The sequence below is a fragment of the Anser anser genome, assembly GCF_964211835.1.
Source record: "Anser anser genome assembly, chromosome: 3".
Lineage (NCBI taxonomy): Eukaryota > Metazoa > Chordata > Aves > Anseriformes > Anatidae > Anser > Anser anser.
This window is the reverse complement of record NC_139722.1, coordinates 79,981,874-80,006,560: the sequence shown is the minus strand read 5'-3', so window position 1 is coordinate 80,006,560 and position 24,687 is coordinate 79,981,874. Positions and strand designations below refer to the sequence as shown.

Below are 24,687 nucleotides of genomic sequence, written 5' to 3'. Positions count from 1 at the left end.
AAGCTTATTCAGTTTTTCCAACAGCTGTACCTGTCGGTTCAATAAAAGGACTTACATCTACCTACAAACTTTATCTTGTCCTACACTGTAGACTTCTTTACCTATTCTATTTTCCTTGAATGCTGAACAGGGGGTTTCAAACTGCTGCAGGGGATCTATAAAATACACAATGATGAAAGAAATGTTAGCAGTCAGAATCTGGCAGCTGGTTTTAAGTTTCAGACTTAAGTTTTGTTGAGACGACAGGGTAGGGCAGTTTATCTGTAGATAAAGAGACCATCTTTCTTTTTATCCACCTTAGTCTCCAGTTAGAGTAATTTATGAAAGATTAAAAAATAAAAAGAGTAAGTAGCATTCTTGTTCCTGCAGACTGTAAGCTGGTAATGGATAAACTTTCAGGGATTTAAAATTCAGTGCAAATGAGCATCCAACTTTAGGTTGTTGTGAGGTACATATATGAACATCTCACATCTGAGAAGATATCTTACATAGGTTTACTATTCTCTGCTGCCAAACTGGAATAATATGAACTTTCTTTAGTACATTTCATCATTTTTTGTATTAGAAGAGAAAAGGGAAGTAAACTAATTACCTGAGCTTTTGAAGATGTCTTTAACATACTGGACTTGATTTCAGGTTAGTGAGACTAAGAGATTTTCTGTTTATTCCAGTTATTTTGTCTTTTCCCACTAAATATATTGGTTTGCTCAGAGATCAAGAATTTAAATACTTGACTGCGTCTGTCTTTGCATGTATATGTATATGCTTCTCTCAAATATACATTTACACACACACCTATGTTATAAAAATACACTCCGAGAGACACAACAACTAGCATTTCCAGCATACTCATACTTCCACTTTTGCATAAGGATCAGCCAAATGCTAACATTGCAATCGTTTTGCAGCTATTTGCAGAACATGAATTGTTTTTCTCACTTCAGTGTGTCATTGTAATTAATTCACATTGGAGAATAACATTCCATTTTTAATTTAGCTGCTTCCACTTAACTCTGAGTCCTTGTTAGAATGAAGCTTAAACAATGACTGCATCTTAGGAAAATACACAACGAGAAAATAACATCTGCTGCACAATGTTGGCAAACACCGGGCCTAATGAATGGTCACCAGTATCTAAACAGCTGTCTGTTTGCGGTTTAAAAATATTCTTTAAAAGTTAATTTCTAAATTAATTTAACTCTGATTTACAGCGTATGGCTCAAATTGTTTTGCTGTGGTAACAGGTGATGGAAAATTTAGTGAATTGAAAGGTTTCTGTTCCCCTTAAGAAGGCTGACATGAATGTGACATCTGTCTTGGCTTGTGGAGTCAGTACGGACAATTTGACTTGGTGAGGATTATCTTGTCACTGGAGAGAACCTTCGTAATTAGCCGAATATAATCATCTACCTAGGAGTATTGCAGATCAGAATACTGGAGGGTTTTACTGAAGTGGGAAATGAATGGTTAAGGGAAAGAACCAACTAGCCATAGCAAACAATCAGATGCAATAACACAGAAACAACTTCAGTGCTCTCCACTCCGTACATCATATTCGTAACAACGCTCAGTCTGTACATTTTGTATCCTGTTAAATCTACTCCACAACCCAGTACTGGCAGTGGAGGTGCCAATCCTCAAAACAACACACAAACTCTACGCAACGTCTGTAGTCCACTCTTTCTTTTGTCTCTCTTCACTAAAGAGGCATAAAATTCAGTTCCCCTGTCCTCTTGGGATATAAGTTCCTTTAAACTTTCCTTGGTTATCCAGGTCAGCACTAGGAAAGTCCATTTTCTAATGAAGAGTTTGATTTTACAGCCAAGACATTGAGTGCACAGAGTCAGTGGTCTGCAGGTCAGGAGTCAGCCAGCAACGCAGATTCTAGACGATTTCCCCAAATTTGTAGTTTTTTAGCCTTGCAACAGTATCTCTAGCTTGTCAAGTTTCAAAGCTGCATGTCTACTTTCATACAGATATGTGTAATACATTTGACCACTTTTTTTTTCCTAATGGTGGCATTAATACTTGAATAACCTCATCATGACGTACGTTCTCTTTCCTCCCTCACTTTTCCTCCGAAGCAGACAGCATTTAAGAAGATGAATTGAATTTTGAAAATGAGTCAGCAAAGTACATGTTGTGTTTTATCTGTATCATACACAGAAAATTAGTGTTACAATGTGTCAGTAATTCATGATGACATTTAAATTGGGCAGAATCCAGCATAGATCACAGAGTGGTGAGCAATATTCATTATTCATTTTAGACCTCTGGACATAAAGAATAATTAAAATGAAATCTCTAAATGTTAGTGAGCCTTTTTCCCTTTTGTCGGGATAATCTTGGAAGTATTGCACATGCTTAAACAATTAAAGAGGTTAAAATAGTGCACAAGCTCAGTGCCATTTAATATAAACAGTCCTTCACCCCTTTCACTGTAAAAACTTACTGGATCGCTGTGTTTTCCTTACTGGAAAGTGCAATCTTTAACTTTGCAGCTGAAGTTTCAGATGTATCTTCCCGTTTCTTCTATGTATTGACATTTATCATAAAGATTCTCAGTAATTTACTGAACCTAGACACAACAACAAAACCCATGGGAGGAAATTTTTTCAAATGGCTTTCAGTCTCCACAAAGTAGCTTTTTCTGAGTGACTTCCCACTTCAAAACTATGGTTTGGGTTTTTTTTAATCCTCTGATCTTAGTCTCTAGCAAGTGCGATGCACTGATTATCTTGTAGGAGCCACTGAACTCTGACTTCTTATTCCTTTTATGCTTCTCGTGTTTCATTGCTTCTCCACTATATCTTCCAGCCAGCATCAAGAGAAAGGCAAGGGAGGGGGTACATGTGGAGAGAACTTCCCTTGCTTAACAATGAACAAAGCCACGAATTACCATTTATTCCACAATTACAGTGGATGGTGCACAGGATGTATGTGTGGAATCCCAGAAGAATTCTGGTGTGTGAAAAGTTGGTTTCTTTGACTTTTCTCTGTCTTTGCAGTGATGCACTCTGAAATGAAAACAACCACACAAACTATTTTTGGTGTCAGTTTTCCTTCTCAGCCTTGTTTCTGCTCCTTAATCTTTCACCGGGGGTATAGAAACACTTCAGTGCTTGGGCTCATTTAATTTTTCTGCCTTTCACAAAACGTCAGATTAAAAATTGCTTCCTTCTCTTATACCTGGTAATTGCCTGTGCACTTTGCAGCCAAAAATAAGGGGCAGAGTGTGGCCTCTGGAGTAAAACGGAGTGGGAAGTTGGTCTCACTGAGTTCTGACAGGACGGCAGAATGCCCTCTTCTCTTCCCTGCCTTTTACTCATGCAGAATGGGAGGAAGCTTTCTTCTGTATATTTTGTCCTCTGAAGTGGAGGGGCAGCTTTAGGACCTACAAGGTTGTGTCCCAGCTTCCCTCTCTCCTTGCCATTGCCAGGCTGAGACACTGAGCACTTAGGGTCATGCGAAAGGGGACCTCTCAATTGTTGTGGTGCCTCATGCTCTGCCTTAGAGCTGCACCTGCGTGTGAATATGTTGAACAAGAACACATACAGGAATGCACAGGAAAATTGGAAAGCAGCAAGCCACCAGGAACTGCACTATTCATCCAGATCTGCAAACAGAGCGTCTGACTTGCAAACGAAACGTCTAGATCTGTCAGAAAAGAGTGTTGTCCTTGGCACTGGAGAAGAATTATTTAAGAGACAGGTAAGGGAAATAGTCATCTGGAGAAAGACAGACTTGAGAAAAATAATCTGATGGACACACTCACTTAAATTGAGAGGGAAATGCAAGACTACAGCAATGCAAATCAGTGAAGCTTTGTATTAGGGACAATCAGTCTATTCCGATCTACTGCTCCAGGCTTCTTCATGCGTCACGGAACATAGTCTGAAAAGGAGAACGGGTGGCAAGATACACTTAAAACAATGGCAGAGAGACAGTGAATTCTAAGTGCCTGTTTGTTTTTTCCTATTTTATAAATACACACAGATTTTAGAAAACCAACTTTGCCTTTCCTGTGGAATTGTTTGCCAAAAGGATTTGCTAAATGTAGGTTAGTTAAAAAACAAACAACAACAACAAAACCCACAGAGATAAAATTGTAACAATCCTCTTTTTTATAACCTCATGATTTTGAAGTCTCCACATAACTGCTATTTCAGGACATAATGCACAATAAAGATGATACTCATTTTTCTCCCCTTACCTCTCTCCTAAATATCATATGGTCCTAGTAAATACCAGAGAATGCATAGCTCTAAAACTTAAGCTCTTTACATCTAGAATCAGCTGTAAGTTTTGTATGCTTATTGGAGGCTGTAGCCACCAGACATCATTTTTGGCAATGTCCTCAGTCAGAAGAAGATCTGTGAGGCTACAGTTGTTTCTTTAAATATAAAAAATAAAATGTGAGTTGTGAAGGGTGGGTGGAGGAACAGGCTGCTGTACTGTGTTTGATGTCTTAGAACCGTGTCTTGTCTGGATCAATAGAAACATTGATTTGCTTTGAGCCGCTGGCCATCTTTTGTACAGGAAGGGTACAAATCTGCTTGCTTACAGCTTTTTGAGTCTAACAAAGTATGATATCTCATATAGAGGATTAGCATGTTTTTCTGCCTGTAGCATGAAGCAAATACAAGGTCATTGCATGGAAGTTTGCAGATGATAAAAATTCATGGAGCGGTAAAAATGAGGAAGGTAGGTCGTTTAAGAAGAGCAGTCTGTATTGCCTCATGAGCTAGGTGCTTTCACGCATGCCAAATGAAAGCCTGCATGCATCAGAAGCAAAAGAGTAGATGCCATTTACAGATTGGAAGCTATGTCTCGAGAAAGAAAGCTTCAGAAAGGATGAGGAAGGGCCAGAGGTTGATGGTAATTGATTGAATATGCACTCCTGGTCCTACACTGAAGCTGAGTAACTGGCACTGTCCTTGGCAGTATAGCTGGGGAAATCCAGAGCAGGGATGGAGAAGCTCGCTCTGCCATTATGCAGCATTAGTGGGCACGTTGCTGGGCTTCTTTGTCCTGGGCTGGTGCTAATACAGTGAGGATAGGAGAGAACAGTGAGGTAAAGAGTCATTATGTTTCTCAGAATTAAATTCATCCGGTTCAGGTGACTTGAGGTGACTTAATGACTCTTAATACACGCAGGAAGGTTTGTAGGGCAGTTTTAATGAGCTCTAATAGGGGAATTGGAAAAACTCACACTGGAAATAGAGTGCCAAATTTTTTAAATGGGCTGGTAATTAGCTTCTGGGACACAGCAGTCATGATGGATTTCTCATCACTTATAAGACCTTATATCTGACTGTGCGCTTCTCCATACAATTAGTTTTGACTACAGCTTATTAAAGTGACATGGGAACTGTTGGACGAGGGCATCTGCTCCGGCTACGTGTGCTTTCTGTTTTAAACTTACTTGCGGTTGAGGTACAGTCCTGCTCTGCTGGAAGTGCCAAGGTTCAGCTTTACAGAAAGTACAAACCACCTTCAAAATTGCAGATTTCTGGAGCCTGCAAGGCAGGAATAGGAATGCCATCCCTCACTGTGGTTTTTCTCTCAGGCAGCACTGATTTTCTCCATGTGGTCTCTGCTCATCCTGATCACCTGTTTCCTCACTGGAGCTGCAGGGAGATCTGGCAGATCACTCACAGTGCTCTTGCTGCAGTTTCTGGTGGTGATTCTGCACTGTTACGCCGCTTTACACTGGTGGAGGATCCTGGCAACTCCACTGAATGCTGCCATGGTACTTCTGATGTGACAGAATGGGAAATTGAATCCAAGCCTCTTAAACTGTATGGACAACTGTAGGGGAATCAAATGTTGTTAATTAAGGAGAGGTTGTTCAACTCCTTCTTCCAGAGCTTTAGCTTTCAATGGACCTCTGTCCAGTGTAAAAGTGTATTTCTTTCTAAACTTGCTAACAAACTGAAGGCAAAGTGCTGCAGTTACTTCAGCACATGTAATTTGCAGTGGTGAGGGGAGATCATGTAATCACCCTTCATCTCAAAAGGATGGCTGTCTATGGGACACATTCTGCTCTGTGGCACTGTTGTTACCTGCATTGCACTGGTGCAAGTGCAGGATCTGCTGGCTTTCCCAAAGACTGCCTTGTGTCTGACCTATCTTGCGTCTCAACTGTCCAAGAGAGAGCTCTGGGAGAATCAAAGTCGTGTTAAATTTTGCAAGGGGAACGTGTCTCATAATGCCTACCTTTTTCCCCTTTATTTTACTCGTACTCTGCACATCTGCTTCAGTCCTGCCTGCTGCGCTGAAGCGATGCCAACTGCCAGGAAAGTCCCTGCGTCATCAGTTCAGTGGGCACAGAGGAAGTTCGGGTAGGATCAAGAAGCAATCTGAACATGACCTCATTTGAACTGGTCATCTCAAGGTACCTAAGTGTCCATTACTGTAGCAGGTGCATTGCTGTAGAAGGTCTGGTTGCACCTGCTCCATCTCACAGAAAAATGCCTGCCAAGGGAATCATTTCATTAGCTGTAATTTTAGCTGGAGTAATCCCTCCTACTTCTGTGAGTGACTACACTACCATAAACCCTCTAATAATGTGGTTGCTGGACTAACTAGCTGGTGGTTTATGACAGCAAGGGCTTTGTTTGCTTGGGTTTCATAAAACCAGTGTGTTTTTTTCCTGTTGGTTTGGCTTGGGGGAGCTTGCTTGTGGAAGAGTCCCCAGCACAGGGAGATGTGTTAGTTCTCAGAGCTGCATAAGGCAGCTTCCCCAGGCTGCCTGGAATCACACAAGAGAGTGGTGCAGTAAAAAGAGGTCACCTCTGCCCCTTAAAACATGCTGAATGATGGGTCTTGCCTTTCTTCTTAGTTCCGTCCTGTTCGGTGCTGTGTGTCTCCTTTGGTGTCCATTAGCATCTGGGATTGCCCTCAGTCGTCACATTCCTGGTGGTCTTCCTCCCTTACCCGGTGGCCTGTTTGGTTTTGTTTGTCAGCATCTCTGTCCAATTTTGTTTAAATTGTCCAAGGCATTGGAAAGAGAGGTTGAGGACAAACTGACACACACAGAAAAGGTAACTCAGAAGGTAAGCCAGGTGGCTGGTTTGAAACTGGCTGTGGAGAGTGCAAACTTGCAGTGTGTCAACAGTTAAAAAATAAAACAGCAAACATAGGGAAATAAGCATAAAACAATTCTTCGGAAGAGTGTGGTTTTGTGGTATGTGGTACTCTCAGCACACAGCGGTTGAGACCAGTACGTTTTTTTTGCCCAGGTTTTCTTCTTGCTGTTTGATCTGTTCCCTCTGTGGGACAGCAGCATCTCCCTATTTCAGCCCCAGAGGGGCTACTCTCTAGAGCAGGTTGTGTGATGCTCTGCAGTGCTCTCCTTCCTTCTTTTTAGCAAACTTCATTAATTCTCTGCTCTGGACTTCTTCTGCAGCCATTTCAAACTGACGCAAGGATAAATCAGGGGAAATTGAAACATGGGTTTTGGTATGGCCTTTCCACAGGAAATCATGGCCATTTTTGGCATCTGAAGGGGGACACAAAAAATCTCAAGCCACTGGAAGGACAACAAGGGTGGTTGGTATTCCAATTTATTATCCAAAAAATGTCATCTTGGGGTAGTGTGAAAGAGTTTGGAAGTGTTAGGTCAAGTACCCAAACTACCAGAATTTCCTGCACAGCTTGACACCCTTGTGGACAATCTCTTTATTCAGTCTTTGCTTAGGAACAGAAGTCCTTCCCAGGGTCATCACGCTTACCAGAGGTGTGGAGGCTTTTTGTGTTGTATTGGTTAAGTAAAAAGGGACTGTCAACTTACTTAAGTTATCATAGGATTCACTTCTTTAATGGAAAGAAAATAAATCAGTGAACTTTTAAATTTGATTACTCATTAAAACAAATGTCATGTTTGGTACATATACAAAATTTCTGGTGACAATGCAGCAAATCAGAATCTTGTTAGAAGTTATTAATCATAACATCTCCTTATTAGCATGTCTTTAAGGAAGAAAATCGTGAGTACTTTTTCTCTACGAGTTGGCTCCATAAAGAATCTTTTCTGATTGTGCATTTGAGAAAAACAGGCTTAAGTACTACCTAAACAATTGTTCTTACGTGTTATAGTTGTGCTGGAAATATGCTTACTTTATTATCTGTAATTCTGGTCTACCAGCCTAACGTCCTGTAAACTGTTGCTCCAATGACTCTCAGCACTTCTGTTGCAAATAGAGTATTGGATTTGTGGGGTTCTTACTCAAAGTTTATTTGCAGTTGAATACCAAAGGGTCAAGTTGAAACACTTAGATATTAAAAAATCTCCTTTGCTTCTTAATGTCGTACAGGAATAAAAGATAATTTTTATTTTCCTCCAACTTAATTTTGAGGAATACTATTAAAGAATGCCTCCTGTTCATGGTATTTATTTCGGCTGGTTGTCTTCCGGGCTTATTGAGGTGAGTGCTGTGCTTAGGCAGAACAGCTCCTTATGGCTACTGAGATCCGTCACTTCACACACGTATTCCTAATCACCTTGAAATGACGATAAATGCCAGCTCATAAATTAAATTTTTGCATCTGCTCACTAATATTAGAGTCAGTGTGGAAGATGCCACCTGTGGGATATTTTTTATTCTTTTCTTGTACGTGACAAATATGGGTAGATAATCCAAGATGCTTCAAAGAACTGGTCAGGGAATTGCTTATTTTCCTAGTGAAAAGATTCTGATAAATGCAAATGCTTGATTCTTATGAAAATCAAACAACCCTAAAAGGTCACAAATCCCAAAATTATGTAGGGATTTTCTTTAAGGGGAAAAACAGATCTTTTAATTAAAAGTTCTGTATTTTTACCTTTTACCAATGTTTGTTGTTGTTTTGTTTTATGGTGGGTTCAAGCCACTTCAATTTCTGATTTCCTTCATATGGAAGAAATGTATCAACTTACTTCAGAGTTTGTTATATTTTATAAGACCATAGCACTGCAGCATGATTTTTTTTTAACATTTTTTAAATCTTGAAGGCAGTTTGACCAAATCTTGCAAATAAAATGACACTGTCCTTTGTCAGAGACTGGGTATTTTTAGATCAGGAGGAAAATGTTTTGGAAATGTATAAACTTCCATATTTCTAAGACAGCTAAAACAGATACTGTCTGGTTTGATGAAGGAAATTTTCCAAAACAGTACAATAAATTGGAAGATTTTGTTATGCTGTGTGGTATCTCTGTGAAAGTATTTCATTCCTACTGTGAAAAAAAATGTTTTAAAAGCAAGAATAAGATGTGCTTTATGGAAACTTTCCCCCAAATTATAATCCAGAAGTATACAAATATATCTAAAAGGCTTGAGGACATATGACGACATTAAGATTTTCTCAGTCTTTGACCAGAAAAGTTGAATTGCTTGGTCTAAGTGAAGGGATGTAGGGAGAGTTCAGCAAACTGTGAGGTGGGAATAACACAGTGTGGTATGGAGGCTACTTGGAAGGACAGCTTTTCAAGCACACAGGAATAAGTGAAAACTATTGACGTGAGTACATAAAAGGTTTAAGCTTTTCTCTTGCTAAATGGAGATACCCTTACAATAAAGGTGGAGTGGTTTCAGTGTGGTGGGGAATGCATTAAGCCAGGTACGCACTGAACTCGCGTTTCTCAAACCATGGGACTCATGGAAAGGCAACCTCGAACAGTTAGGAAAATTAAAAAAAAAAACACTAACTCTTAAAAACATCTTTTCACTATAAATATTTCTGTAAAGCATACATTGACTTGCTTTTGTTGCCAACAGCTGCTCATGCTCCAGAGCAGGGGAGTCGGTGTTTAGACGTGCAGCCAGGATTTACAGATGCTTTTCACTCCCTCGGTCTGGCGGGGCCTAACTGCTGCTCCCAGTGGAGAGGCGCTGGTCAGCGTGGCAGCAGCATCAAAGGGAGGATTTATTGCTCCCCTGTAAGGCATGGTTTGCATGGTCTCAGACGAAGTTTGTTTGGAAGGAGGGAAGGATAATCAAGTGAAGACGAAGGAGCCCAAATGGAGAGACGTGCCTGCAGAAATGACAAGATATGTTGGCTTTACTGTAACTAAATCTAGGAGTCCTGGTTCCCCGGGCCTCATGATAAGACATGGTTCTCTGCATCTTTGTCCTACTCTGCGGGCTCCTCTAAAGGAAAAAAAAAAAAGAAAAAAAAAGGAAAAAAAAGAAAAAAAAAAGAAAAAAAGAGAAATAAATAGGGTGTAATACATACACTGAACAAATGTAACCAGTTTGTTTAGTCAATTCAGAGTGGGGCTCAGTATAGGGTGTGATGCACTGGAAGGAATGGGACGATTCCTTTTGTCCTAGCCTCAGTGAGGTGGACACATGAGAACAGTCTGACCTCTGAAGTCTTTCATTCTTTTATGTCTGTTGATACTAATGAGGCTTCCAGGCAGAACGATCTCCCCTTCTCTGTTATGTTTCCACGTTCTTCATCTATTCCCTGGCTCCCTGCTCTTTGTTCTCCACAGCAAAAGCTCATTGACTTGTTTTCTTGCTGGCTGTAGCTGCTGGGGTTCACTTCCTTTCTGTGCATTTTCTTCAAAAGCCTTGAAATGTCACATAGCTCTATGTCCTGCTGAGATGCTCTTGTCTTATTAATGTAACAATAGGTGTTTTTTAATGAGAAAACATGAAAGTACCATGAGCCTTCCTCTGCACCTCCCCAGACTGATCATGAGAAATTGATGAACTGCGTGAAGGCTGCAAAGACTTGGGAATTCATTTTAAGTCTGATTGGGCAAGTATGCACAAATAAGAGTCCGTCCTTTAGGAAATGGTTTGAGATTGGCTTTCCCAAATAGCACACACTGGCTAGGAGCTCAGGGCTCTGAGTCTCAGTACAGCCTGACGCAGTATCCTCAGAATTGTATGAATAATTAATTCCCCTGAAGTGATGAAGGCAACTTATGTCATGGACTTTGGAACAGAGGCTTGCATTATCTGTTCTCGCTGACTTTCTGTCTCTGGAGTTAACAATCTGGGGCTCATATATATTCTCTACTAAAAGCCATCAGGTGCTCGTGAGGTGGGTACCTGCCTTCCGCTGCCGATCTCCCGTGGAAGTGATGCAGCACAGCCCCAGCGATGGGGACCTGGTTCCTCATCTCAGGGCTGGGCTCGTAACTCTTGATGGCGTGGAGTGCAGCTCCCTGTTTGTAAGCAGAGCCAGCAGCCAACCCAGCGGTGCTTCTGCAAATCTGGGAGAAGTTTGCTGTGAATTTGGGAGCCTAGCTTGTACTCTGCTATGTCAAACTCTCAGCCTAAGTTGGTTTGCTTTGATTCCACTTTTTGTTCCACAGCGTTTGTTGCATAACAGCGGAGAAGGCAGTTGAGAAAAAGACAAGCACCAGCAGGGTAGGCAGCCGTCTAATTGAGAGCACTAGCTTTTTTTTCTCTGCAGCATTTTTTAAACAGATCTGGAGAGACCTGTCTGTCTGTCTGCAGTTATGCTGTTTGATACAGACCCATTGCAGCTTGCTGAAGGAAAGTTTTTCTACGTTCCTTTGTGGAGACCTTGATCTCTTTGTACTTTCTACCCACCATGCTTGGTCTGTGCGTGACACAGAATGAAGGGATGTGGTTGGTTTCAGTAGGAATCAGAGCATTTTTAGAACAAGAGTGGAATATCAAGGACCACAGATTTCAACAGCCTCAACTTTGGGTTAGCAACTGGGTAGTTGCTATGGCAAGGGTTGTTTTTTTGTCTTTCTTAGTGTCTTTGAAAGGATATCAAGCTGGACAAGTGGTACTGCTAATTCATATCTATGTTACTTTCAGAAGAAAATAAGGCACAGATTCTGGACCACAGGGGACTATTACACCAGACTATATGATGAGGTGGGGACATGTGCTAGGCTGCAGCTGGGAACATACCTTTGAATCCTGTGTGCTTTCAAGGGCAGTGTCCCCTGCCAAGACACCTCCCACCCTGCAGTGCAGCATCCCAGTGTCCCTGCTGCTCCAGGTCCCCCAGTGCCATACGGAGCCACCCAGCACAGCCATTGCTTTTGAGAGTGGTTGGATGCGTCTGCACTGCAGGGGGCTCTGAGCACGACGTGGCTCTGCACTAGAGTAGGTCCTGTGCTTGGCACCTCAGATTTGCTGGGGTCTGCGTTACAGTGCCAGCTTTGTAGCTGAGAGTCATCTGCCAGCGTGAAACTAGAGGTTACGGGGCAGAGCCATCCCACATCACGTACAGGCAATTCTGTGTAAGAAAAGAGAGCCACCCAGGTTCAGAACAAAAGTTCACCTAACCAGTGTCCTGTCTCCAGTGATAGCCAAATGGGGAAGCCTGGAGAAAAGTTTAAGAACAAAGCAAGCTTGTAGTCATCCCTCCCCAGAATGCTGCAAAGATCCAGGGATTTTTGGCTCAGTGGCAGTACCTTTGGATTCAAGAGTCCTTAATGGATTTTTCATTGTGAATTTGCCCTTTTTTGAACATACATACATTTTAACATGTATTCCTGTGCTAAGATGTTTTGCAGCTTAACCATGTAGAGTGTCATCAAGAATCTCGTTTACCTTGAACTTGTCACCTGTTAACTTCATTTAATGCCCACAGCTATAAGTGGGAATTGTACTCGAAGACCAGAGGATCCCTGGCTCAGCATGAAATGTGCACTGAAATGTGTCTCGCATGGGCAAACACAAAACACAGAACAGAGATTTCCCTGGTCTGTGCTTTGTGAAGGCACATCACACTGCCACAAAAACTCCTGTACCACTGCAAGAAGAGTTTCCAAAAAGTGACTCACTTTGTATTATACAAAAAAATTGAATCCTGAAATCTAAGGTAAAGCCTAGAGGGAAAGGTGTGAGAAAGGGATGGGAGGAAGGTTCAGGTGAGACTTTGTCTTGATACGTGCATGAAATATGGAAACCTAAAATCTGTTTATAGTTAGGTCAGAAATTCAGAAGAAAATAAAACACTAGGGAAAAATCACGGCTTCCCTTTAAAAATACATATCAAAATCTTGAATTGTGATAGAAAATAGGAACAGTAAGATGTAACAATAAAGCTCAAACAAGGCTGGATACATAAGTTATTGATGGCAACAGATCTTTAAATTACATACAGCAGCGGGGAACACCCAGTGTTAAAAGATAACACATGCATATCCGCATATTGACACATGTTCTTTTTTAAAATCTGGCCTCCTGTGTTGGTGTTTTTACTGGCAGCAGGAATATAAATTTAGCCTAATCTCTGATTTTCATTCCAGATAACATCTTCCTTTTCCCAGCTGCCAGTAGTTACAAGGATGTCATGCAAGAGTAATAGCTAACTGGTATGAACTGGTGCCTTGGCCTTGAAAATCTCATAGTCCTGATGCTGGTTTTTATGAGTTGTGCTGCCTCCTTCGTGGGTTCTGTGCCTTTTGTTTCATGGGGATTACCTGCAGGAGTGAGGCTTAAGGAACCAAGATCTTTTTGAGGAAAACCATGAATGCTTTTTGATCAAGTGAACTTGCCATGCTATAAAATCATGCCATTAAGTTATTCTCTGTCATACATTACATGCGTGTGTGTGTCTAAACCTTACCACGACCACAAAATCAAAGGCAAACCACTCAGGAGCTCCTCGGATTAAGGTTTCATTATGCATAATATCCACCCCTGCTTCCACTACAAACTTACAGGTTTGGAAACAAAAAACCACTGTTTTGGTGGATTAACTCATTAAAGTTTGGGGAGTTTCAGTGAGCGTGGTAGTATGCAAAGCAAATGTAGAAACACCATCTGAAGTCTTTTACCCATCACTTTTCTCAAATGTCATCCCTGCCAGCAGGAGTCCGGAAAGGACAGCTACAGCTAAACTGATCCAAAAAAATCTGTTATAGGACTATAAAAATGGGACTGGAAGAGAGTATGAGAGCTCCTTGAATCCTCTCCTCCTAACTGTTCTGACCAGATGATTGTCTAACCTCTTCTTAAAATCCTCCACTGATGGAGACTTCACAAGCTCCCCAGGCAGTCTTTGAGTGCTAACCTAACCTTCCCACTAGAAAGCTTTCCTAATGTCAAATTTGCATCCCCCTTGTGCAATCGAAGCCATTAATTCTGGCCTATTGCAACAGGCATTGGGAAGAGCCAGTTCCCTGCTTTGCTGTAGCATTTTGTGTACATGAGGCTCACCAGTCTCTCCTCTGCCTTCTCTTTTCCAGATTAAATCTTTCCATTCTCTTTGATCATTCCATGCTGCGCGCTTTCGCTGAGTCTCTTCCTTGAAGTGGGCCACCAACATTGGGTGCAGTAATCCAGACCATGCCTTACCAGCTCTTCATTGAATACGAGTTTCTTATTTTATAAATGTCTTTTAGGCTCTACTTGTATTCCTATTTATACAGCTTAGAGTGGCATTTGGCTTCATCCATCTAAGGATGACCACTGGCTTTTTTTTGACAGCACAGTATTGTCACAGCAGTGACAAACCTGTGGTTGCGGAGCCACATGCCGTTTACAAGTGGATCAGGAATAGCTTCCCTGTGTGGGGCTGTGTAGGGTACCTGGAAGCAGTCCCTGTGAACAGAACCAGAAAAATGGCTCGGACACCAGAATTTGTCTCTTCAGACTGATGTGTGGAAGACCTGTTTTCTCTTTGGGTGGAATCCTGTGGGACTCCTCAGGTGCCAACTGTGCTTGAAGGAAGCGGGATGGATCCAGCCAGCTGAGGGCTGCCAAGGAAGCAGCCAGACTGCCATGGTAAGATAGGGCAGTGGTTTTCCTGACCATCCCTGCTGCAGAGAGTAAAATCTAGCCAAACACTCTTCATTTATAGTACTCACATTTAACTACAAAGGCAGCACTGTCAAGCCAGAAATGGCCTAAACCAAAGGCACAATTTCAGTTGACTTAAGTCCATTGAGTATCCCTGGGATGGAGAAAAAGGACCATCAAGCAAGGAATCTCTGGGCTCCACCTGCTGCAAATGTGAAACACCGTCTAGTGGTAGGCATAGATATACACAGTACTGAGCTGGTCTGCTAACAACCATTACCAAAGAGGTGCACAGCTCCAGGCAAAGCCTGCAAGGACTGCTTGTCTTCCCAAGTGCAGACATGCATGTGCAGCTGTACACACGCTTTTCTCTATTACTACAGCCTTTGAATGAATAAACAGTGATAAGAGGCACTTGAATATTGTTCCTGAACTTTGTTTTGACAGCTGTTGCTTGTATTGTCTCCCCCACAGGTCTATCTTTTAATTACATCAGGTTAAGGCAATGTCTCATCTGTCACCCTTGCCTGATAGCAGAAAGGGACAAATTCAGCCAAGGGTTGAACAGATTTAGCTTTCCTTGCTGCCATGACATGGTATTTGCTACTCTCCACTTGAATCCCTACCGACAGTCAGTTATCGTGGTTAGAAAAAGAAATGGTCTGTCTAAGGGTTGAGCAGTGGTTCAGGGAATTGGCATGTGCTTTGTGTGATGTCCAGCAGCTAAGGCATTTTTAGCTGAAGCTGTGGCATATGGCATAGTTCTAAATCTCAAGAGCCAAGTGCATTCTCACCAGCTAAGGGGGCCTGAGAATCGGCTGCAGAATGAGAAAAAAAGTCTTAGCACTTGAGCAATTACCTAAGCTATGTTCACATCTTTCTGTAGTCATTTGAGTGTTACTGCAAATAGGAATTGGTCAAATGACCCCAGAGAGTACAGTGGAGAGCCTTCCAGATTAATGTTCCACCTGCGTGCAGGCTTCTAGTTGGGGGATGGAAGTAGCTGGCTTTTAACAACTCGTCTGTGGAGGTTAGATCAGCCTGCTGGGGAGCTGACCCAATATCACACATCTTCAGTGGTGGCTTCTGCACCGTCGCTGGGATCTCGCATGTGAGCAGTGAGTCTTGGAAATACCCCGTGCGAGTGGGCTGCCAGCTGGAGAACAAAGAGGGAAATCCGTTCAAAGGAAAACGCTCTCCAACAGCTTGGAATAGAATATATTTTTAAAACGACCCTGGAAAATAAATTTCCTTTGGAAAAATCGTAACTAGGAAGGTCTGTGAATAAACTCTTTGCTGACTGACACAACTATGTTAAGAAGGAGCAAAATACAGTACGCTACAATAAATGTTAAGGCTTGCATGTATAAGTTCAGAACAGAGCGTTGTATGGTTTTCTAAATCCAAAATGTCTAAATTTAAGGAAGACTGGTTACGTTGTTCTTTACTTCCCAACAGAAGCTAAGGTGCACACAGTTTATCTACACGTTGTGTGTGTAAGATGTATCATTAAGTAAAAATAATGACATTTATGATAGTGATAACTCCCTGGAGCTGAAAATCTGTTATCCTTTTGAACCAGATTTTATTTTACCTTTCTGTCCTCTCAGATCCAGGAAAAGCAGAGGAAGAGAAACACCTCCTGTTTTGCTTTGGTTTGCTTGTTTTTTGCAGTAAAAGGAGAAGCAGTTCTATTTCCATGCATTTCCTTCCAGCTCCAGCCGCTTCCAAAAAGACCAATGGCTACAGTGGAAGTATAGTCTGTCCAGCCGTCAGTCCGACATCTTTCCATGGCCAGCTAGTGGTGAACGCACACAGGACAGACCCCACCTGGGGACTGATGTCAAACAGGGCTGTTGCAAAGGACTGGCTAGCATGTTGGCACAAACATCTCAGAGTTTGATTTCTCTTGAACAAAACTTCACCGTGCTGTTCTTACTGCTTTTCTTGTTTGTATTCTAACACTCCTCTCCCTTTGAAATAGTTCGGTAGCATTGCTGAGATAGCAGACAGAACACAGGTGACTTTTCTCAGCGAGGTAATGACTCTTTTGTTCATCTTTGATCTGGATGATTCTCTCTCTGTTTTTTTTTCTTTTCTTATTTTTTGTGGGTTTCTTTTTTCTTCTTCTTTTTGAGACACCATTTGTTTCAGTAGCAGATAACTTACCTTATTCACCTTCCCTGCCGTGACAGGCCTCCTGTTTCCACTCTAGACTGCAATCTCTCACACGCTGAGAGAGGAAACTGTAGATGACTGAGCATTCTCTATTCAGAGAAAAATGTCCTTTAAAGAGATTATTTTCTCTTCCTGGAGGGAGTTGTCCGCAGGTCAGGTGGGTGAGTTGCAGTGAATCACAGAGGAGAGAGTGAAGAGTCAGCTTGGGGTCAGCTCTTTTCTGCCTCCCGTGTCTCTCTTCTTCAGGTTCCCAGTCTCAGTGATGTTAAACCTTTCAAGGTCTTTCTTGAGAGCAAAAGAAGGCGAAGATAGCACATCTCTTTCATTTTTTTCCTACTTGTCAGCCAAATGCTGATCAGACTTCAGCACCCGTGAAACTGTGGGGAGTCATTTCTCTGCTTCTGTGCTGGTTCCCGCTCATCTTGGCCGAATGCCTCCTACCTTTCTACCTTCGTTAGAAAGGGAAAACTAGCTGAAATTGTCAGCAAGCTGAGACATAAACCCAAAGTGCCTTCTTGGACAGGGAGGCGGTTTGTGACAGCGTGAGAGATAGAGAGGACCTCCGCAAACAGCCTGTGCACGCTGCAGAACCGAGGCTTCCCTGCAGCAAGAGAGGAAAGGCTGGGGTACGCACTGGGGTGGGCAGTGCTCAGGGGACTTCACCTGCACCTCCCTGCAGCCGTGCAGCCAGCAGAGGGGCCCTGCTCCAGCTAGACTCAGCAGGGCAGCGTTTCCATCGAGGCAGGGGCACTGCTTCGCTGTAGCTCGCTATCCCACTGCCCTTACAAATCCCTGCTGCCAGAGCTGCTTCACCTATTCTCTGTGCTGCAAGGGGCGACTGCAGCTGCACTGAGCTCCTGCTAACGCTGCTGCAAGCAGCTTTAACTTTGCCTGAAAAACATGCTGGTTGTTACGGGTTATGCCCTTTCCAGGGACTGCTCGCTGGCTTCTCCGAAACTTGCAGATATCAAACTTTTCAATATTTATATGGAAGGGATTCTGCAAACTCACAGGAATATGGGGCAAAGCTCTCTCCCATCTCATCTGCGCTTTTGTCTCGTCCTTTCTTCCAGTTCGCAAAGCCCTTTGCTCCTTTCCTCACTGTGTAGTGGATAGGAACATTTGGCTTTTTGCAATCAAAGCAGCTATGGGGGTCTCAGTGGGATTATTTTTAAATGTAAGCATTGTGCAAGTCCAGCTCCAGGAAAAGAGGCCAGTATTTTCTTTAACACATGCTGGTATAAATCGGAACAACTCTTCTAGAAGCTTAGAGATTGAAATGGCCTTGAATTAGACCCAAGGACCTCAGCTTAATTACAAAACTAAATCAGAATGAATGTTCTTTTATAGTTCTGCTTCACAATAGTCCCTGGACTTAGTGAACCTGGATGTCAAATATATAGATAAGGATGATCTGTACTGAAGCAGAATAAAGGGCACATTTACCGAGCTGTGAATTAAGGCTCTATTCTGTGCTGAAATCTGCTGCTACTTCGCTGTGTTTGAACAAGTCTCAGAGCAAAATCAGGTCTCTGCTACTGAGGGGAGACATCACAGGGCAAGTTCAGCTTGTTTGCTCAGTCTTGCTCCTCTGCCAGAAATTTCTCTCGTCTCCTGAAAATGATGCTATAATGTTTCTTGTGCTGTAGACACCTACAGCGCATGCCACAGAGGTCATCTGTCCTCCTCCTTTTTTAAAGGCTGTCAGGATTGAGCCTCTATTAATGTTGTAAGTTTTAACTTGCAGAGAGAGTAAGAGCCTGAATAAATTGTAGAGAACGCCCATTGCCTTTCACAGAGATGAACAGTTCTTTCCTGTTTTACATCCTGCAGCATGCTTTGGAAACAAGGTTACATCTATTTGAGTCATTACAACCAAGATAACTCAGGCTGCACTAACTGCAGGCGGATTTCCAAGCAGAGAAAAGAGGTGGGGCCTGCAGCATTTGGGGGAAGACAGCTTTTGGGAACGAGAGGAGCCCCAGGACCTACGCTTGCCAGGAGCCTCTCGTTCGCGCCGAGGCCCGGCGCTCCTTGTAGGCAGATTGGCACTGTCCTACCCGCCGAAGAAGCAGCATCTCCCGCTGGCTTCCCACCAGCACGCAGAGTCTCTAATTTAGGAAGGCAAAGTACAGTCTCGCATGCCAGTTGTGAAGAGCTACCGACCCTGACGTGGAAACAAGGACAGGCACATCTCTGCAGCTCAAGCCCAGAATAAAGGCACGCTGCCTTCTGACTGCAAGCAATGGCAGTGTGCGGAGAGATGAAGGGACCTGGTCTGTTCAGCCTGGAGACAGCTCAGGGGATCTGGTTGCTGCTGCCAGCTGGGGGGGCTGAGGAGATGGACCCGGGCTCTTCCCAGAGCTGCACAGCCCAAGTCACACAGGGGCAGAAGTCACACCCTGCAGCGAGGCAAATGCCAGCTCAGTGCAGGGTCAGAAATGTCCCAGGGAGAGGGGTGCAGCATGGGGACACGTGGCCCTGGGAAGATGTGGGGTCTCCATCCTTGAAGATACACAGAGTTTGTCTGTAGGAGGCCCCCTGCAACCTGCTCTCTCCTTAAAGGTGCCCCTGCGTGGAGTGGGGGCGTGGGCAAGACAAGGTCCTGGCCCACCTCCATTTTTCTGTGATTCCAGGTTGTTACACATGTTGCTTAACTGATGTGGCTGTGGAAAGGCGCTTCTCTCTGTTTGCCTTTGTTTCTTTACGTTCAGATTGGAAGTAGTGTTTTACTTCCATGAAAGTTCTGGTCTTCATTTTGATTGTGGTTTTTAAGATTCCAGGTGCACGCAGAGGTACATAAGTCATAAAGAAAATGTGAGTCTTTAGGAAGGCAAAGACAAGGCACTGCTGTAGCAGTTTGCTTTCTTGCCCAGGTATAACCAAAAGGTACACCTTAAAAGAAGAGTTTCTTGGTGAGAAGAGCTGAACTTATAAAGCATATTTGTCAATTTTCCCCCTTCTCCCAGGTCTCCAGGAATGACATGGGATTTTTTTTTTCATCTAGATGGGTGCCATGAAGCGCAGTGAGAATAGTGCCATCCGGTTCTTCCCAATCATGTCTACATAAAAATTTGCTTTAAATGACATAGAAATGGACCAGTGCTGACTTATATAGAGCTCGTAGGCATCTGCAACATGAGGCTGAATTAAACAGCCCTGCAAGTGAAAGGCAGTGCAGGACAGCACCTTCTGGTTACAGACATTCAGAGAGACTTCCATTCTCTAAAATGCCAGTGATGTCAAAAAAAATTCTCCTGCCTAACTACAACCACCTCCTTCCCCTTAGACCTTTCACCCTTGGAAAAGACAAAGCTTTTTCCAGCAGTAGTGCTGGAAACATTTTATTACCTTTCCTGCAGGCAGAGGTTTCTCTCTGTAGGGATACATGAGAGTGGTCAGGTAATGAATGGGCTGATTGGCTGAACATCTGCAGGTGCTCCGTAATGACAACAATTAAGCTATTCTGGAGCTATTACCATATTAAATTAACTGACTGCAATGCTATTAATTAGAATTCATGTTCTAGAAATGAAACAGCACAGCAATTACATTGGTATTTAATGACCTGTAAAAGTAAAATATAAAAATGCTAAATTTCCTCCTGTAATTCATTTAATGTTGGAAGATGGTGGGTCAGGCTGCTCCCCTGTGTAACTCCAGCTACTTCTGTAGTTTTGCAACATGAATGATTATGATTTGAGTTACCCTTTATCTTGAAAGAATGATTATTTGGCATCTGATAACTAGAACTCCAACAGTTCTTCCAAAATTTAGAAATCAGGCAAAGTTCAGCTGGACTTGTCGTGAAGTCTGAAACTCAATACAGTTTTGGGAAAGGTTCAGTAAGGTTTGTGGTCTCACCAACGCGTTTACAGACAAGATCCAGCAGTGTTTACTTTTTGCATAAGATTTTAAGGCCTTTACTTTCCCTCAGCTTCTTTCCTTGACTAAAGTAAATATAAGTGCTTTTGACTTAATATTTGCTATTGAATTTCTCAAATTCCGTGACACGGTGACTTCTTCGAGGTAAATCCTTGGAAACTGAAGGAGATGTGTCCTGCCCAGTTCTCTGGGGCGTCGTAATGTCAAGACCTGGACCCATCTGTCCTTGTGCACAGAAGCCTCTGTAGCTGCAGGAGCTTCATGAAGCGTGCTCACCATGGGCCATGCCTGGAGCTTTGTTCTTGCTCTTGAACTTGCTCTTGCTGTGCTAGGGCGAGCTCACTGAAACAGCCCCTGCTCGTTATTTTGTACCACCTTACAGGCGGGAGCTCCAGATGCCATCAGGTCACGAATTGAGAAATGAAGTAAAGAGAACAAGCTGGAGCAACTGAAGCTCTTGTGGGCTGCTGTCTGCACAAGCAATAGAAGCGGGGCTAGACAGCTCGTATTCACGAGCTATCATCCAGCATGAGATAAGTTTGTAGAGCAGCCCACGAGGTTTTGCTTTTGGCCTGGGGGAGCTCTGAGCCAAAGCTTCTTCCAGCCCTCTTTGCTGCTGTCTGAGCTGGAGTGTTACAAAAGGGATAGCAGTGATGGATGTTACCCTTCTGTAACTTGTGGCCCTGGATCTTGGCTTGTCCACGCGTTTTGTGTTGCATGCTTTTCATGGGAAAAGCAGAGCTATGGCCCAGGGCATATGCAGAAAATTCTCTGGAAGAGAAGCTGCTATACTTACCCTGGAGTCTTCCATAACAATGCCTATTTCAGACCGATTTTCTTCCCCTGGTGAGACGGGAGAAACGGTGGAATTTTAATGGTTCGTTTTATGGATGGGTCTGAATGTTTATTGTTGTTTTAACTATCAAAATGTACAGGGGCTGGAATCCATCCAGAGAAATGAAGGCGATTTCTTTTATTTCCTTACACTGCGTGGGGCAGTGGAATATTTCCATCTTTCTTACAATAGCTATTTGCCTCATGAGCAGTGGGGCAGAGAAATTGGCAAATCTGAGGAAAAATCGGATGGTAGTCTACACTGGAAGCTAAACTGTGAGGTGTCACTTCTTATTTGCTGCAGGTTTGGGGCTTTCTGATCTTCTCTCTACCTATGCATTCATAGTCAAAACTGTTAAAAATAATGTTTTACTGTCCTAGAACTTCTTGGCTCCAGTCTCCTTTACGTTTACTTTCTCAAGGCTTGATACAAGGACATGGCTTATTTATTTTTAATTGCAGTAAGTTCCTGAGTGTGGCTCTGTGCTTATGGGAAGCTACAGATATAACTTGACATACCCTGTACGAAATCCCAGGAAGGTATTTTTGTTTAAATATCAAACATTGTTTAGCCTCAAGTGTTTTAAATCAGGCTTAATCCCTTCTGCCTCTTAACCAGACTATACTACCCCATAATTTTAAAAATAGTTTTATATACATGAGCAGGGAAACAGCCTTGACAGACCGCCCTGGTTGTCCTCATAAACGTTTGAGACAAACTTTCAAGCCTTCAGAGCAGACTTAATGTAAAAAAAGAAGTAGGAAGGCCCATGATTTATGTCTCTCTTCTTGAATTTCGATAAAAAAGGATGATGGGGTGTTGCAAAAAAATGGATTAATGGATTGTACCTGGAGTTTTGCGATCCTTCAGACTAAGCCATTATAAATGTTCAAGTGTGACCTTTTGCGTAGTCTCTCTGTGGGAGCTCTTTTGGTGACACAGTTGCAGTGGACTGTGAGATAGAAATGCCTTGGTGAGGCTCTCGTGTGGCTCAATCTCGCCCCCCCAAAAATGTGTTTTGTATTATTGTAATTGCTGTTTTATGAAAAAGGCAGTGTGCTTGAATAACTTTTCCTTTTTGTATGGATGGTAGAGGCTCAAAATAGTTCCTTATCTCACTTCGGAGGCTTTTTTGTCCAAAACCCTCTTTATTTTGGAATGAATAATAATAATTTAATGTGGCCTGGATTTGTTCTTTGCAAATTTGGCACTATGTCCCTAATTACAGGAAGCTTCTTGTGTTAAGGTGCTAAAGTTTACTGGGGAAAAGGTGTCTCAGCTTCCACCATTTGTTGTGGGGATTTTCACAGGGCACAGACAAAAATCCCGAAGTTCTGCATAATGCATTGGTCTCACTGTAAAACCCGAGTGGACTCTGTGGATGCTCTGTGCCTTGGCAGATTTGTGAATTCAGGAGTCCAGAGGGTGATATATTCTCTAGAAGTTCAACTTTATGTCCCGGGGGGTCTATCCACCTTGCCAAAGCCATGCTTTTTCCTCTTCCATGCTGGTTTTGATGATTAAACAGAATCATCAGCCGTGAGAGACAGGCATGGGAAACAAAAAGCTGAAAATAATTGTTCCCTACCACACAAGCGAGGATTCCGTTTGAGGATCCAAGCCCACACAGCATTATGGGTATTAATTTTAGATAGTCACCTTTTTGAAGCTTATCCTAACCTAATTAAGTGTCTGTTTTTCCCTCAGGGCTGGCACTTTTACTAGATGAGATAACAGCTGCATCTCTGCGAGAAGCCTTGTGAAGGGCAAAATATTTGTTAGCGGTTGCTATTTTCAGCCTTGCCAGAATAAACAAAGTGCTAGGCACCTGCAGTCATTTCTTGCAAAAAGTCAGCACAATTCATACGTACTCAGGGGGTCAGCAGAAGAAGGAGCAGGGGAACGGGCAGGCTCAGCCGGGAGGCTTCGGGAAGATGCTTCTGCAGGGAGCAACGGCCTCTCTGGTTTGGAGACCCAGGGGATGGTTAGGTGATTAATAATGCTCTTCCAGCAAGGGTGAGGAATCTGCGGAAGAACAAAGTACTTTGAAATTGTTCGTGCATCTTGGGACGACGCAGTGTGAGACTCGCCTTGGCTGTAAACAAGAGAGCTAGCAAAAACAAACTGGAGGAGTTCAGGCAGAGGCTAAGGCAAGAGAAAAGCAGAGAATATTTTAGCCCTTTCACTTTTTTTGGCAATTAACCACAACTAGATTTCAGAACGCATGATTTTAGACCCTGACTGTCTAAATATGTCTTCAGCTCGAAAACAATTAGGCTTTGGGCTTAATGTGCCTCAGAGGGTTGTATAAACGAGATCAGGAAAACTCCTTACACAAGAAAAACATTCCTGACTACGTGGGAGAGCAGATGGCACTTGGGTAAACTGTGTTTGTGGGAAGTCCCCCTGTGCCATTAGGTGGCAAATGGCTACTGCCTCAGCTGTTCCCCTGCTTGGGACTGCAGGAAGCTGTAGAGAAAGCAAGCACTGATAAAATGTACTGCATGCTGCAGTGATGCAGCAGAGAGGGTTAGTCTGCAGGTATTTCAAGGGTCAACACTGCTGTGCTGCATTGTTCTGCTGCACGGTTTTGTAACCCAGCTTGTGTTAGGTGGCAGGCAGCAACGTTTAAATTGCAGACATGTCGCCGAGTGGTGCCTCTGGATGCTGCATCAAACCCCAACCCAGGCTACAGGGAAGGAGTGGAGAGGGATTTCTGTGCCGGCACCATACCCAAGGAAAGGGCAGGAGAGAATGCAGCCACAGGTGGGTTTGGATGGCGATGAAGGACCTGCTGCTGCTGCTCCCCATCACCTGGCTGAGGGTCGCTCATGGTAGGAGAGCTGTGTGCGTGGGTACACAACCCTGAGACCCCTTAGGTGAGCTCACCCTTCAAAGGTGAGAGGTAAGACCTCCACCAAAGTCTGCCTGTGAATTTCACACCCACTGTGCCTTGCAGGGTTACAATCCATACTGCACTGGATAAAGGTATTTGGGAAGAGCGTCAGGGCCCTGGGGGGCCTTAATGGCCCTGATGAGCCCCACCTGGGACCACCCTGC

The 24,687-nt window shown here is 43.2% G+C and overlaps 1 long non-coding RNA gene across 1 annotated transcript in view; it reads left to right on the top strand.

The window, feature by feature from the left end:
- LOC310896307 overlaps window positions 1–22,251 on the top strand; it is a 34,452-nt gene extending 12,201 nt beyond the window's left edge. Inside the window, exon 3 of the long non-coding RNA XR_014581377.1 lies at window positions 14,177–22,251. This is a non-coding gene — a long non-coding RNA (uncharacterized lncRNA). The remainder of the gene's footprint in view (window positions 1–14,176) is intronic.
- Window positions 22,252–24,687: the final 2,436 nt, after the last annotated feature.